Below are 15,078 nucleotides of genomic sequence, written 5' to 3'. Positions count from 1 at the left end.
ACACCAATAAAGGTGGTCACTGAAGATGAGGTACATTTATAATGGACCGTGAAAGAGGGAGATGATGAGCACCAGCTGCAGCTCCCAGATCAAATGCAGGGGCAGGAACCATGTTGCAGGAAGAGAGGCCTACCAGAGCCACAGAGAAGCTCTCCCTGACAAGGTGGTCCCCAAGGTGAAAGCAGTGGACCGGCTCAGCTCCCAGTAAGCACTGGAACTCAGGTCACATGGCTTCAAAAAAGGAAGAACTATCCAGCTGTGACGAGTAAAGTTAGCTGAGAGCCTCTCTTCCGTGGCTGCTTTGGGGTCTGCCTCAGCTTTGAAGCCAAGGTCAAGTTTTCTCTGGAAGCTCCTGGTCAGTGACTGAATAAAGTGGTAAAACTGCTTTTTTCTTTCACAGGTGTTACTCTCTTACAAACATTTTATTCTTTCCCTGTCTCAGTGCCTGTCTCCTAGAAAATCCAACTAGAAAATGTTCTCTCTTTTCTTTCTTGGAATTTAGTATTTCCTTCTAAGGTTATTTTCCTTCAGCCTAAAGAATGTATTTCAGGGCAAATTTATCTGACATAAGAAGCCCTTTGGAACATAACACTCAGTTATTATATTATTCAAAGGAAAAATAAAGGGAAGAATAAGGGTGATAAAAGAAGGTATTTTATATATTTTTGTAGGAAAGGAACTGACTTTGAAAAATGCATAAGGCTCAGTCGCACTCTGAGCTGCAGAAAGCCTGAGTTGTTGTAGGGTGCACACCCTAGGCTTTAAAATGTGGCTGATGTAAATGAAAAGATCCCCAGGCTGAAGTAAGTAGAAGACATATCTGAAATCCTTGTCCCTTTATTCCCTCTTCCCCATTTCTCACATAAACACAATTGCTCCTGCTCCACAAGGCTCAAATCAACCTCTTCTTGTGACTCCATCTCAATTCAGTCTTCTTGAGTCACTTTGTCTTTAAATGTGTGTCTGGTTCCTCTCTTTCTAGCCATTTGTCATCATGTGCTATTTTTCTTCCCTCCATTGTATGTGAGAAGCACTGTATAATAATCCTTGATAGATGGAAAATAAATTTGGAGAGTGTGATCAGAGATGACAAGTAAAATTAATCATTAGAAGCATCCTTATATAAAAAACAAAGCTATGCCACTGATCACTTGACACAATAGAGAAGTGACAGATAGAATCTCAGAGCAAAGCAGGAATATATGTGGAGCCATGCATGGCCAGAGAGAAAGAAGGGGCTTGCTTGTCTGTAATAGCATAAGGACTACTGACACATAGTCCTAGAATTTCTGATATAAGAATCATCGTTGGCTTTGTGCTGTAATAACAAATTATGACACTCATTAATAGGTAGGAAGCTGGTCAACTGTAATTACAGAGAAATTAATGAAATACACATATGCAGAAGAGGATGTGAAAATGTGAGGACTGCATCTGTACTGTGCCACACCAAAGGATATGAGAGAAAGGATTAGCCTGTCCACAAGACAACTCAACCCTCAGAATCGTCCTATTCTCACTCCCCTAAACTCATATCTGTCAACATGTCCTACAACTGTTGCTTTGGAAAGTTCTCCTACTGCTCCTTTGGAGGGCCATCTGCATTAACCAGGCTCTTCCTGGGGCCCTTTCCTACCCCAGAAACCTGGTCTATAGCACTGACCTCTACTATCCCAGCACCTGCCAGCTGGGCTCCTCTGTCTACATGGATGTCACAATGCCTGCTGTGAGCCCACCAGGTGTCAGACATCCCATGTGGTATCCATCCCCTGCCAGGTGTCCTGCTACTGCCTGAGGACCTCCACACTCTGTAGTCCCTGATGGTCAACTTACACTGTGTCTCTGGGTTGTGGGTCCAGCAGAAAGAAGCTGCTCCTTGGACTGTGGATCTAAGGGATCCTACTGCCTGAGCTGTGGACTCAGTGGCTTCAGACCCCTGGGTTAAGGAATCTGTGGTTTCAGAAACTGTTTTGGTCTTGTTTATTCTGTTCCTGATCACTTATCAGGAATTACAGGAAAAATAAACGTGTCATATATGATTATACATTTGATTTCTATACTTGATTTATATATTAATCTCACAGTTTCCCTTCCCTGGACTCTGGACCCAGTGTCTGCTGTTCAATTTAGTTTGCTCCTAGGAACCTCCAGCTATCTTGCTACCAAGCTATCTATCTATCTGGCTTTTACCAATCAGCTTGCTCCAGAACTCTTTAAGCAAAGGCATACAAGGTTGACTCAGAGTTCCATCATACTCATTATTTCCAGTGTTAACTATCTTCCTATTCTCTGATCACCAGTTCCTTGCGCTATCTCTTCCATCAAGCACAGGCTGACAGACTTGATTCCTGATTCCTCTGAATTTGATGACTTAACCTCAAAATAAAAGTAATACCAATATTGCTGAAGCAACTCATGCTAACTTATCTTCTGCCCAAAATGGATAAAAAGTTAAACAATATAAATCCAGTAAGCTAATTCATTCTGGTATTGAAATACTTTTATATTATTGTTTATATATTATTGACCAGAGTTTGTGTTGAGTTAGATGTGGCAGGTTAAGTAAAAGCTCAACATTCATCTGGGAGTAACTTTTGAAAGCCTAAAAAGTTGTGGGTTTAATCTAATTTCTTTGTACTGAGGGTATTTTTCTTATTTAAACTACAGTTATAGGATATCTATGTTTTGTAGTTTTAGAATTTTACGAGTGAGAGTCTCAGAATTGGGATATATTTTGATTTCTTCAAAGAACATGGGTTTTATCTATGTGGACACAGGGAATATAACTAAGTTAATAAATTCATTGGGAATTTTATAAACAAGAATAACATTTAGGTTTACATGGTTGGATAATAAAGGAAATAAAAACTAAATAAAAGACCAATTAAAAAATACATATGGACCTTAAATAAATTTTAATGAGTTTACCCAATACTTATTGGTAAAAATAACTAGACTCATGTATCCAATGGTGAGTTTCCAATGTAATTTACTTTTCCATATGTATGGAAAGACATAGGAAATGATTTTTAGTAGGAAGAGTGTAGCTTCAGAATGCCTATGAGTCCACATCAATGCTTTTGTAAAGCCCAAACTAAACATATATAAAAACAAAAGCCCTTTATATCAGCAGGCTTGACTATTTCCTTTGGATCTCAACATAAAGTTGGGGACATTATGTGTCATTCATTTGGGAACATTATCAGCTTTCTCAGGCCAGGAATTTAAGGAGCTGATATGAGACTAATATAAATAGTGGGATACTAAGGAATGCACATTAATTATAAAACAACATTATCCCTGAATAGTGCTACAATCAAGTTTTAAAGAATATGCTATTCATTATTTCTTTAGGCCTTCAGATAGATCTGTGACAAAGATATATTTTTAAAATTCAGGTTATGTTCAACAGGAGGAAAGGATGCTTAAAGCAAGTGAGAGGCTTCCCCAGCCATAACAACTGAATAGTCTTTCCAGATATTGTCAAATATTTCCTTGTGGATAGAAGGTAAAATCACTCCTGGTTTGAGTACCATTTATCTAAACTAATGCTTGGAGAGAAAAAGAGGTGAAAAATAGAAAGAGAGCCTAAAAGAATATGGATCAAAGTCAAAAGAGTTAACGTATTTGTATTTGGAATCCTTAAAATAGATAAGACAGAGAATGGGAGAGAAAATATATTCAGGATGATATTAAGAATTTTCCAAAATAAAGTCCATAAGTGCTGCAAACTAAAAGTTGGATAAATACAGAGAATACCATACCTACATACATAATAAGGAGACTGCCATATCTACACACAAATAAATAAACACCAATGACAAAGAGAAACTTTCCTAAGTAACCTGAGGAAGGAAGCTGATTACCTTTTAAAAAGGTGACAACAGAACAGAAATATGAATTATTTATAAATATTATTGAGTGAAATATTCAAAATTCTGAAAAGAACACAGATGCCTTACTAAAATACTGTATTCAGTAAATACGTGTTTCAGAATTGAAGATAATTTCAGAGAACAAAACATTGAGAGAACGTCTCAGCAGCAGACTGACAAAATAATATATACTAAAAGTTGTCTGTTAGTGACAAGGATAGTATCTTTACCTGCCAATAAGAAAATGTCTGACATTAAGGTATGAACTGCATTCTTCTCCCATGACTAATAATGTTACCCTTTCTTGGTCATGGTATGCCTCTCTAATGGACACAGTTACCATTTTCTGGGATACAAATGACTCCTATTCCATGTTAGGTAAATAAAATATAATTATTTTCTAGATAACAAAATAGACAAGACGTCATTTGATGGCATCAATCTTAATATTCCAAGTCATGACTTTTGAGTGCCTGGCTCCTCATTAAAATGATTAATCAAAGTTGAATCCTTTGGATGGTTAGTAACAAGCTGAATAGCAATTTTCATGAAATAATTAGATCCGTGGCAAAAGTGTGGTCTAAAATACACAATGGGAATCTGCTGGTTCCACAATTCACAAAGTTGCAAAAAATTAGGAAACACAGAGGTGGAAATCCACAAATACATGTTTTGAAGCTATTAGTTTCATAGCTCAGAGCCAACATTTTAATATGAAATCTCCTAAGATTTAAAACTGAGGATAAATAATTCTACTTGAATAAAAACAATCTATGGAGGCATACGCTGTGGAAATAAAGTACCTGGGCTGCATTTTGTACATGGTCATTAAAATTATACTTGATATTTACATCTTACTATGAAAGGAGTAGAGAAGGAGACAAAAAAGGAGGAACCTGCTGGGCTTGTGGATCAGTACAGAAAAAGATCCTTCCACAGAAGGAAGAATTCCTGAGGAAAATACACCAACTTCAAGGTTTGGCTTGAAAATGACCTTGCTCTCCATTCATAAACTCTTACATTGTTCCATCAACACTTTGAAAGCATTTGGCAAAAAAAAGAAAATGGGGAAGATGAATACATATTATCACACTGAGGAGAACATTTTCCAGGCTTCGTGGGCAAGAAAGTATAAAATTCAGATTGTTATTTGGGCTTATCAGTAAATAAAATATTTGTGAGAGTTACTTACATTAGGAGCTGTTATTTCCTTACTTTGCTTTTTCTGATTTATGTTTGCTTTTCAGTTTGAATGTAACTTTTATTAATATTTTTAAAGAACCAACATCAGGCTTTGTTGTATTTTACACAAAGAATTTTTTTACTCCTACATTGTTTTTACCTTTGGTTCTTCTTTTTATTTTCTTTTGTCTTGATTTATTGTTCTGTATTCTAACTTCTTGATCTAAAGCCTTTCTTCTATTGAAATATGTATATATTTTTATTGAAGTGTACTTGATATACAATATTATATAAGTTTCAAGTATACAACACATGGTTCAACAGTTATCCATATTATTAAATCCTCACCCTGACTAGTGCAATTACTGTCTGTCAACATAGGAAGATGTTACACAATCATTGGCTATGTTCTCCATGCTGCACTACCATCCTCATCACCAACTTATTTTATGATTAAGATTTTTGTTCCTCTTTATTCTCCAAGCCATCCCCACCTACCCACCCCAACCTCTCCCACCCCATGGTAACCACCAGTCACTTCTCAGTGTCTGTGAGTCCACTGCTGTTTTGTTTATTTTGCTTCATTTTCATTTTCCACAAATAAATGAAATCATATGGTATTTGTCTTTCTCTGTCTGGCATATTTCACTTAGCATAACACCCTTTTGGCCCATCCATGTAGTCACAAATGGCAGGATTTCTTTCTTTTTTATGGCTGAATAATATTCCATGGTGCATATGTACCACCTCTTCTTTATCCATTCATCTATTGATGGAAACTTTAGTTGCTTCTATATGTTGGCTATTTATATTGGCTATTGTAAATAATGCATCAATAAACATAGGGGTGCATATATCTTTTTGAATCAGGGATTTTGTTTTCTTTGGGCAAATTCCTAAAAGTGGAATTACTGGATCATATAGTATTTCAATTTTTAAGTTTTTTGAGGAACCTCCATACTGCTTTCCATAGTGACTGTACCAATTTACATTCCCGCCAACAGTGTAAGAGGGTTTCCTTCCTCCACAGCCTTGACAACACTTGTTATTTCTTGGCTTTTGGATAGTGGACATTCTAACTTGTGTGAGGTGATATCTCATTGTGGTTTTGATTTGCATTTCCCTGATGATTAGATATATGGAACATCTTGTCATTTGCCTGTTAGCCATCTGTATTTCTTCTTTGGAATCAAATATATACACTTAATGAATAAAATTCCCTCAAAGCACTGAATTGACTGAAATTGATAAGTTTTGGTGCTTTGTCTTCAATATCATTCAGATCAAATAATTTCTTAATGTCTATGTAAATTTCCTCTATGACCAAAGAACATACTATGAATTATTATGATCATGTAAATTTGTTGAAGCTTGCTTGCTTTATGATCCTGAATGTTTTCAGTTAAATTCCATGTGCTCTTCAAAAGATTGTGTTTGTTAAGTGCAATGCATCCAATGTGTTGATTTGATAAATTTTTTTAAATGAGTTGGTCAAGTTTTCTATACCCTAAGTAATTTTTGTCTTCTTTTACATCTCTAAGCATTGTAAGTGTGATAGTCATGGGAAGACTCATGCCTTTTAAAAATTATGACTATCCTTCTTTATCACTAATAAATCTTCTATGATATTAATAAAGCTAACTTCCTTAAATGATACATGACATTTCTTTCAATATTACTATGGGTTTTTATTTTGTTTTATTTTTTATTGAAATACAGTTAATATGCAATATTATATTGGTTTCAAGTATACAACACAATGGTTCAGTAGTTACCCACATTATTAAATCCTCACCCCAACTAGTGCAGTTACTATCTGTCAACATAGGAAGATGTTACAGAATCATTGGCTATATTCTCCATGCTGCACTACCATTATAAAACTCGAAATTGAAATTCCATATGTGCTTTTATTTTTACTTCTTGCTCTTGAAAGCAAAATGTTGTGGCTCCTCTTTTTTTAACTCAATCTGGCATTCTGAGTGTATATTGGACTCTTTCATCCTTCTATGTTCCATATACACACATGTATCTGTGTGTATGTATATATGCACATATGAGTTTACAGCATAACAATTTATAATTTTGTTATTATTTGCTCTATCTGTTAAGTAACTTTTCCTTTCCTTTTCTGATTCTTTAGGGTTACTAAAAAACTTCAATATTCTCATTTTCCTCCATTTTAGTGTAATAATTGCATTATTTTACTGATTTTAGAATTTCTGAGGAATTTCAATGTGTACCCCTGATTTATCTCTGCTTCATAAAAATTATTATTTTACAGTTTTGCATTTAATACTAAATCTTCACACACCTTAAATTCAATTGCTCTCTTTTCAGGCATTGTTGTTCTCATACATTTTAATTTCTATGTACATTTTAAAACGAAATATTTCACATTTTGTTTTGTAAAGTTTGCATCCAAATGTAATTTATATTTAGCCATATATTTATCTTTTATCTCTTCCTACATTTCCATGTTTGTCTCTGAGAAGAGTTTCTTTGAACTTGATGAAAGTCCTTAGTATATAGCATAGAGAACTGATTAGAAGTAGACATTCAGGTGTCCTGCACTGGAGAAATAATCTTAAGGATATTGTTTAGAGGGAAAAGAGGATGTTTACAGTAAGGGAGAAAAATGTAGGAGTGGATCTGATGGGGCTGCTGCAATGACTGACAGGAGCTATTCTAAGAATGAGATGTCTGGATGTATACACAATGACAAAACAGCAACATATATTTAAAAATTCATAAACTTCATTCATTTTGAACTGTTTTGATTTGAGTAACATTTAAATTCAAGAAATTATAAGTTTAAAATAAGGCAGAGGAGAAACCTGATGTTCGCTGTGTCCCCCATCATTCACTTCTTCCAGTCACCTCAACGGAGTCCTACCGTTTGATTCTGTTCTCTTGGGCTAAAACTGATCTCCACTGGTTACTCTTTGCCAATTTACTGTTCTTGTATCTTGCTTCCAAACCCTTGTCCAGGATTCCCTCTGTTCCTAGGATTCCTCATTTAATTTGTAACATCGTTGGGCCTCCTCCATTAGATATGAGATATTCTGCATTAATACTTCATTTTTGGACAATACTTAATAAGAATAGGAGTGAATGGTCACAAACAGGTTCAATCTTTAAGAAGGCTTTTTGGCAAGGGTGAAGCTATGCCTCTAATCAAATAAAAAGAAAGGTGATGTCATTTCAATCTCCACCCTTAGAAAGGACGCATATCCCAGCAAAGCCAGAATCAGATACACAAGCAGTGTATTCCAGGAAGAACAGGAGGCACATTCCTGGTCATAGAATTTGTAACATGGGAGTAATTCATTAGCTTTGTGTTATAACACAAAATATTATAGCGCCCATAAATACAATGTGTGGAAAACTATGAAACCGCAATTACAGAGATTACTGAGTTACACATACATAAGTGAGGGAGCACAAATATGCAAAGGATGACCCTGTAGGTTACCGCACCTACCGCTGTCAGTATATACAGCTGGGCTTCTCTGCCTACAAGGGCTTTCAGACAACCTGCTGTGAGCCCACCAGGTGCCAGACATCCTGTGAGGTGTGCAGCCCCTGCCAGGTGACCTCCATGCTCGGCAGTCCCTGCCAGTCAACTTATGCTGGGTCTCTGGGCTGCAGATCCACACACTGCTACTCCTGGGCTATGGATCCCAGGGCTTCAGGCCCTTGACTTACAGAATCAGTGGCTTCCCTACTTTGAGCTATGGATCCAGATTCTGCCCTCCCATCTATTTTGGCCACTAGACTAATTGCTCACCCACTCTATGGCCACTAGCCTAGCTTACAGATTGGTTTTTGCAGAATGTAAAACTAACAAACCTAAACCTGAAATCATAGAGCTGCCCTGGTGGTGAGAATCATCCGGTTATTAGATATCTTTCAAAACTTAAGAAAATCTAACTATCTTCAGGAATTAAACACATTTATTCTGGCACCCATATATGTTGTTGTTGTTATTTGCTTTTTACTGACTAGAAATTTCTTTCACTATTTGTTGGGTTTATATATGAATAATGTTAATTTGCTTCAGAAAGCAAGTTTTGTAATCCAAGATGTGGAAGAATTTGAAATTAAATTTTTGGTCTTTAGATCTTTTTTGCTTTTGTATAAGTAAAACTCGCAACAGCTACAAAAGTCTAATCATTTAAATCAGTAACTTTTATATATCTCTCTTCATAGAAGAAGAAAAGCACAAAGTTGGTAGATATATATGGAATGCAGAGAGAAAGAATAAAATTTAGATACATTGCTAGGTTTGCACTTGAAATAAGATAAATGTAAATCTAACTTGTGGCTGTTTATTTTCAGGAAATATTAAATATAAAGCTTGAATAACTTCCATTACGTTTATGCAGTGTTAGTTGGTAAAAGTGACCAAATTCCTGAATTCCAGTAAGTACTTTCCCATGGAATTCATTTCTTTATGGTGTGTAAGGAGGAAGTTGATTATTCTTGGTATAAAGAATTTTGGTTCAGGATGTGTGGCTATTTACTCCTACGCTCTCCAATGCCTCAAATTACATATGGCTGAGAACCACAGCTTTTATGTCAGCAAAAATGGAGACTCTTTGTTTTTATATTTTATAGTTGTGTGCTAATCGTTTATAGGCCATGCATTCCAGAAGACAATATGTTGCTATGTCAAGACACAGTTTGATAAAGAGGCATATCCAATAATAAAAAGCTGTTATCTTTGTGTTGAACTAAATAAATGTTCAAAGAGTTTTTCAAGTCATTATTTCTTTAGAATCTTAGCACCCAGAGGAAAATATATTTTCTGCTACATTTCTTTTAAACATGAGGCAGTGGAGGCTCAAAGTAAGTCAAGGTCTAACCGAAGTTCCCAGTCTTAGAGAGAAATTATTGTCCACAATTTCCTGAAAAATGGAGCCTACTATGGAAAGAAAAAATCGAAGCAGTATGAGATGTAATAGAGGAAGTTTGAGAAGATAAATGGAATGAACAGAGCAGAGAGATAAAAATTTACCAGGTATATTTAAAAAATGTTTGGACAGTTAATTTATAATGATTGTTATTTTTTGGTAAATAAGGCTAGATATTTATAATGGGTGTACATTACCCCACTATTCTGAAGTCTGAGGTTTGAATGACAATAATCCTAGGTTTCATATCCACCTATTAAAGTTACCGGGCCAGATTTTTAGGGACAATCTTCACTCCAGATCTTTTGTCTGTTCTAATCAATTTGCATATATCACAAAAATTTTACCAGCCATTCTTATATACAGAAATTTAACATGATATTATTTACTAAATATAATCTTTAAGAGCATCATACTGGGTAGTTCAAATCATTCTTATCAATAAGAATCCTAGCAAAACTAGATAAAATAATCTGCACAAACACTGGAGCACTATCTGGTTGAGAACTGCTAGATTTAAATTAGGACAGGTTTTAAGTGAAACGAAATGTTGATGTTTGGGTTGTTCTCTTCCTAGAGTTGTCCTAATTCCAAAAATGTTAATGGGCTGGTGGTTATGAATGAGTTGAATCAGAATGCCCATGGAATTCAGGGCCTTCTTAGAGAGGTGGGAATACAGGTAAGCATTTCTAGGCTTTTGGAACATTCTGGCTTTTAAAGACTCTATTAGAATATTAAGGATAAACAAGCAAAGAATATATAAGAACTGAAGCCAATCTTTGAATTGCAACAGTCTTGATGATTTAAGAGTGTTAGTAATTTTACCCCAGCTTGGCACATCCAAAGTAAAATTTCTCTGGAAATAGACCCATTTGGAGCTCAAGTTACTTACAGTAGTTGAATAAAAATTACCAGTGCTACAAAAACACAGGATAAGAGTAAACTACAAGACAACCAGAGTATAAACAAGCCTATAGGAGATCCAGATAATGGACATATTGGAAATGTACAGTGAAATAACTGTGGTTATTACCCTTAAGAAATTAAAGACAAATTCAAGGATTTTGACAGAGTGCTAGAATATACAAAAATGTACACAAAAATGCTAACACTGTAAGATACAATAGCTAACTTGAACAAAATTGAAATAAATTAAAAGCAAAAGAAAGCAGTCTAAAATCTCAGATTGTCCTTTCTCCCAGCTGACATACAGAATGTAATAATGAGCTCAGATCAGAATGTGGAAGCATATCTTGCCAGGGTGTAGGCAAACTGGAGGTGCAATAAAGCTGATGAAAATTGGGGACAGTGCCTGCTTAACTCAGTTTCTTTGAGGAATCTTACTAATAAGCCCTTCACCTTTCTAACATGCAGAAGGAAGGATTTACAGTCTCTAGAAAATAACAAACCAAAATATGTGCATATGTATATCTGTGTGTACATGTGTATCAATTGTATAATCATATGTGCATATATATACAATTATATGTCTATATAAAATCTACTGTTGTTTTTATAAAGCAATGAAACATTACAAAAAATTTCAAAACCACATAAATAGTTTCCCAGTAAAAAAGAAAAACAATAGAAGCAAGTTCACTTTTAGGACAAATACTAAAAATAGTTGACATGGACTTTGAAATGACTGTGATGAATATGTGAATAATTTAAGAAAAAATCAATCAATATAGTTGATTAACATGGAAAATTTTAAGAGATACAGAAATTTAAAAAAAACCTAATGGATATCCTCAAACAGAAAATTAAAGATTTAAAATTAAAATAGGATAAAGAGAGTATTTGACAGAACAGAAGTAAAGATAAATGAACTTGGAGATGGATTTTAAAGAAAAACTGTTTCAAATGTAAGCAATACAGAGAAATAAAGACTGAAAAAAAAACCCCTAGATTTGGAAACTTGTTGAAACACATCAAACAGTATTAAAACAATGGAACAAAAGTCTCAGATAAAAATATTGGACAGAAAAAAAAAGAGAAGGAAAGAAAAACTATCGCAAAAAATTTGTACATTTGACCAAAAAAAAAGCAAACAACAATAAAAACAAAAATGAACAAACAAAAAAAACCCTCCAAGTCACAAATCCAAGAATCTTAGGGTACTTGAATCAGAATAAACAACGATGAAAAAATACAGATTTAGATACATTAGTTAATTGGTGAAAAACAAAGATAGAAAGAAAATCTTTAGAGAAAAACAGAGACAGTAGATACAGGGCAATAGTAATAAGAAATGCAAAGATGGGCCTGGGTTGAGCAGTATCCGAGTGCATGCAAAGTTTTCTTCAATTGACACCCCCACCATTCACTACAATACAAATGTAACATTTAATGAAAAGCTGGAAGAGAAAGGTTACAATCTTCTTTGATTTGTGTGGATGATATTAAGGAGGATTCTATACTCCAAAAACAAATTTATTAACTTTCTCCTTTTGTCAAACAGTAGTTCTGTATCCTATTTGTTGTATGGTTCCTCTTAAGTTTCCCATGATGTCTGTTTTGAAGACAGGAAGAATGGGGGAAGGCTAAGACTCTTACCTGGGTCCAGAAGGCATGGGGTCCATCTTGGTGCCTTCCCAAGGACAAAACTCATTGTTAATGAAAATGAGTTTCTAGAGCAACTCATATGTCCATTTGAGTTGCATCTCATCATTAAATTGGATATGCTTTGGTTTGTTTAATGGCTACTTTCTGAACATTAATAAATACAGTATTTCAAGAGAAGGTTGTTAAAAAATATGTATTACTGTATGTGAGCTAGACATAAAAACAAATAATATCTTTGCATAGAGCCAAAGAATCTTTAAAGAAATTTCTTATGCATTATTTCATCATACTCTCAAGCAGAGCTGGGAGGAATTTACTCATTATATTCTGAGGGCATTTTAACAGATGCAAAAATAGAGTCTCACAGATATTCATTGACTTGCCAAAAATGTAATTTCTTTAAGGAAATGAAAATGTCCCACTCTCTTCTTAAATGCATTGTGTATGAGAGATGTGACTATGTATATCACCGACCTAAACTTGCTTATTGTATATCTGTGGAACTTGACACCTAGAAGAGTTAGGTCTAACAGTGTTTTAATGATAAGGCTAAGGAGAGAACTCAGTTCATAAGGAGAGAACTCAGTTCTTAAGTTTCATTTTCATGCAACTTAAATTTTGACATGTGATCTCAACTTCGTTTTTTTGTTGTTGTTGTTTAATTTTTATTAAAGTATGATTGATATACACTCTTATGAAGGTTTCACATGAAAAAACAATGTGGTTACTACATTTACCCATATTATCAAGTCCCCCCCCAATACCCCAATGCAGTCACTGTCCATCAGTGCAGCAAGTTGCCAGATGATCGCAACTTCTTTACCCTTCAGTCATCCTCTCCCTTCTCCTCCTCCTCCCCATTATCACCACCATATCATCACCACTGTATTGCTTGAGAAATAATCATGGTTTCTATACTGTTACTGGGAAATCTAAAGGAATTGAAACAATGAGAGAAAATACAGAATGTTCCATTTGGTTTTTTCTTAACAGAAGTTGAAATGGCAGTGTTGGGTACTGCCCTGTGAAGTCAATCTTATTTTGTTTATAACTTCCATGATTCTTGAAAATGTCATAATTCAAGTCACCCTTACATGCAAATTCTCACTGTGGACCACAGTCATTTTAGACATCTAGAAAACAGACAAAACAGCATCAATGTGGAGGAATACTTTTTGGCCAAATGGGAGCTATCTCTGGTAATTAAGTTATTTTTGTATTTTAGACATGAAAGTAGTTCTCCGTCCCCTAGAAATACTCTGGTTAGAAAGCAAAGTGCCTCTTAAAGACCAATCAGGGACAGATTCAGTGGTAATTACACAGCAATATAATGAGGTATTTACACACAACTAGTAATTACAACGTTGAGGACAGTAAGCATGTAATACAATAACTGGTGCTGAAATTAAATACAATAATGTCTCATTTAAGGATATTAGTATCAAAGTTTAAAAACTTTATCATTGCATCTCACAAAACTGTCTCAGTCACATACAAAAGTAGCTCTAGAAATAGCCAACCTGTACCCCTAAGGCTTTTGCACCATTATGAATTTACCAGGATTCTCCTGGTAAGATTATCCCTATATTCCAGCAACAGTGATTCAATTTTTCAGTCTCCTATAAAGGAAGCCCCATTCTCTACCAGATTCTCATTAGATTTCCCATAGATCCTGTCCCTACCAGAAATACCCTGCTCATCTGTTACACTCACTGGCTCTGTGAATTTTGAATTCAGGGGTTCAGTTCCCAAGCTCTGGCTGCCTAAGCAACTTTATTTCCAAGAACTGCCAGTCATTTTTTTACCAGCCATCATGCAGTTCTGACTCCTAGGGATTAATTTTATTCAGTTTCCCAGGAAACTTATCATGACTCATTTCTAATACAATTGATTTCACCAATTTCTATTTATTTATTCTTGTCACATTAGTGGTTATAGATAACAGCATTGTCTTCACCCCTCAAATTCAATTTCCATATTTTTATTAGTCATGCTTCAGTAGTATATCATCAAACATCTTGTATCAGACAGTTCTCAAAATTATATTCACTCAGTTCTGCTCTAAGGAAATAAATGATGAATGAATGTTCTACTTTTCCAAGGAGAATGGATTCATTCACATGCTACACTGCAATGAGAAAATTTTAAAACAATTTTTAAAAATGTGGTTCCTGTTTTTCTGAATGTACCATCTAGTAAAGTTATTATTTACTTCTACCAAGCAATTATTTAATTACAATAGTGATTAAAGCTATAAATGAGCAATTCCTCAACAAATAATTATATTTAACAATGAGATCTTAAGTATCTTAGAAGTCAACAAGGCTCCCCAAAGAAAACATTTCATAACTGAGTCTGAAAAATGAGTAAAAATAACTTGATTAGGGTAGAAACTGGACACTTACAAGATGACTGCACTAATTTGCATGAGAATGACAAAACATAATGAGGTCCAATAGTTAGAATATCTACACATGGAAAAACATGAAAAAACACGACACGAAAGAAGATATGAAGATGGCCAATAAGCACAAGAAAAG

At 34.8% G+C, this 15,078-nt stretch overlaps 1 pseudogene; it reads left to right on the top strand.

Moving 5' to 3' along the window:
- Positions 1 to 1,544: 1,544 nt before the first annotated feature.
- Positions 1,545 to 8,834, top strand: LOC140848266 (keratin-associated protein 13-1-like; annotated as a pseudogene).
- The last annotated feature ends 6,244 nt before the right edge of the window (positions 8,835 to 15,078 follow it).

This window comes from Manis javanica, chromosome 3 (genome assembly GCF_040802235.1).
Source record: "Manis javanica isolate MJ-LG chromosome 3, MJ_LKY, whole genome shotgun sequence".
NCBI lineage: Eukaryota > Metazoa > Chordata > Mammalia > Pholidota > Manidae > Manis > Manis javanica.
Note: the sequence above shows the minus strand (reverse complement) of the source record. Positions and strands in the feature narration are given on the sequence as shown.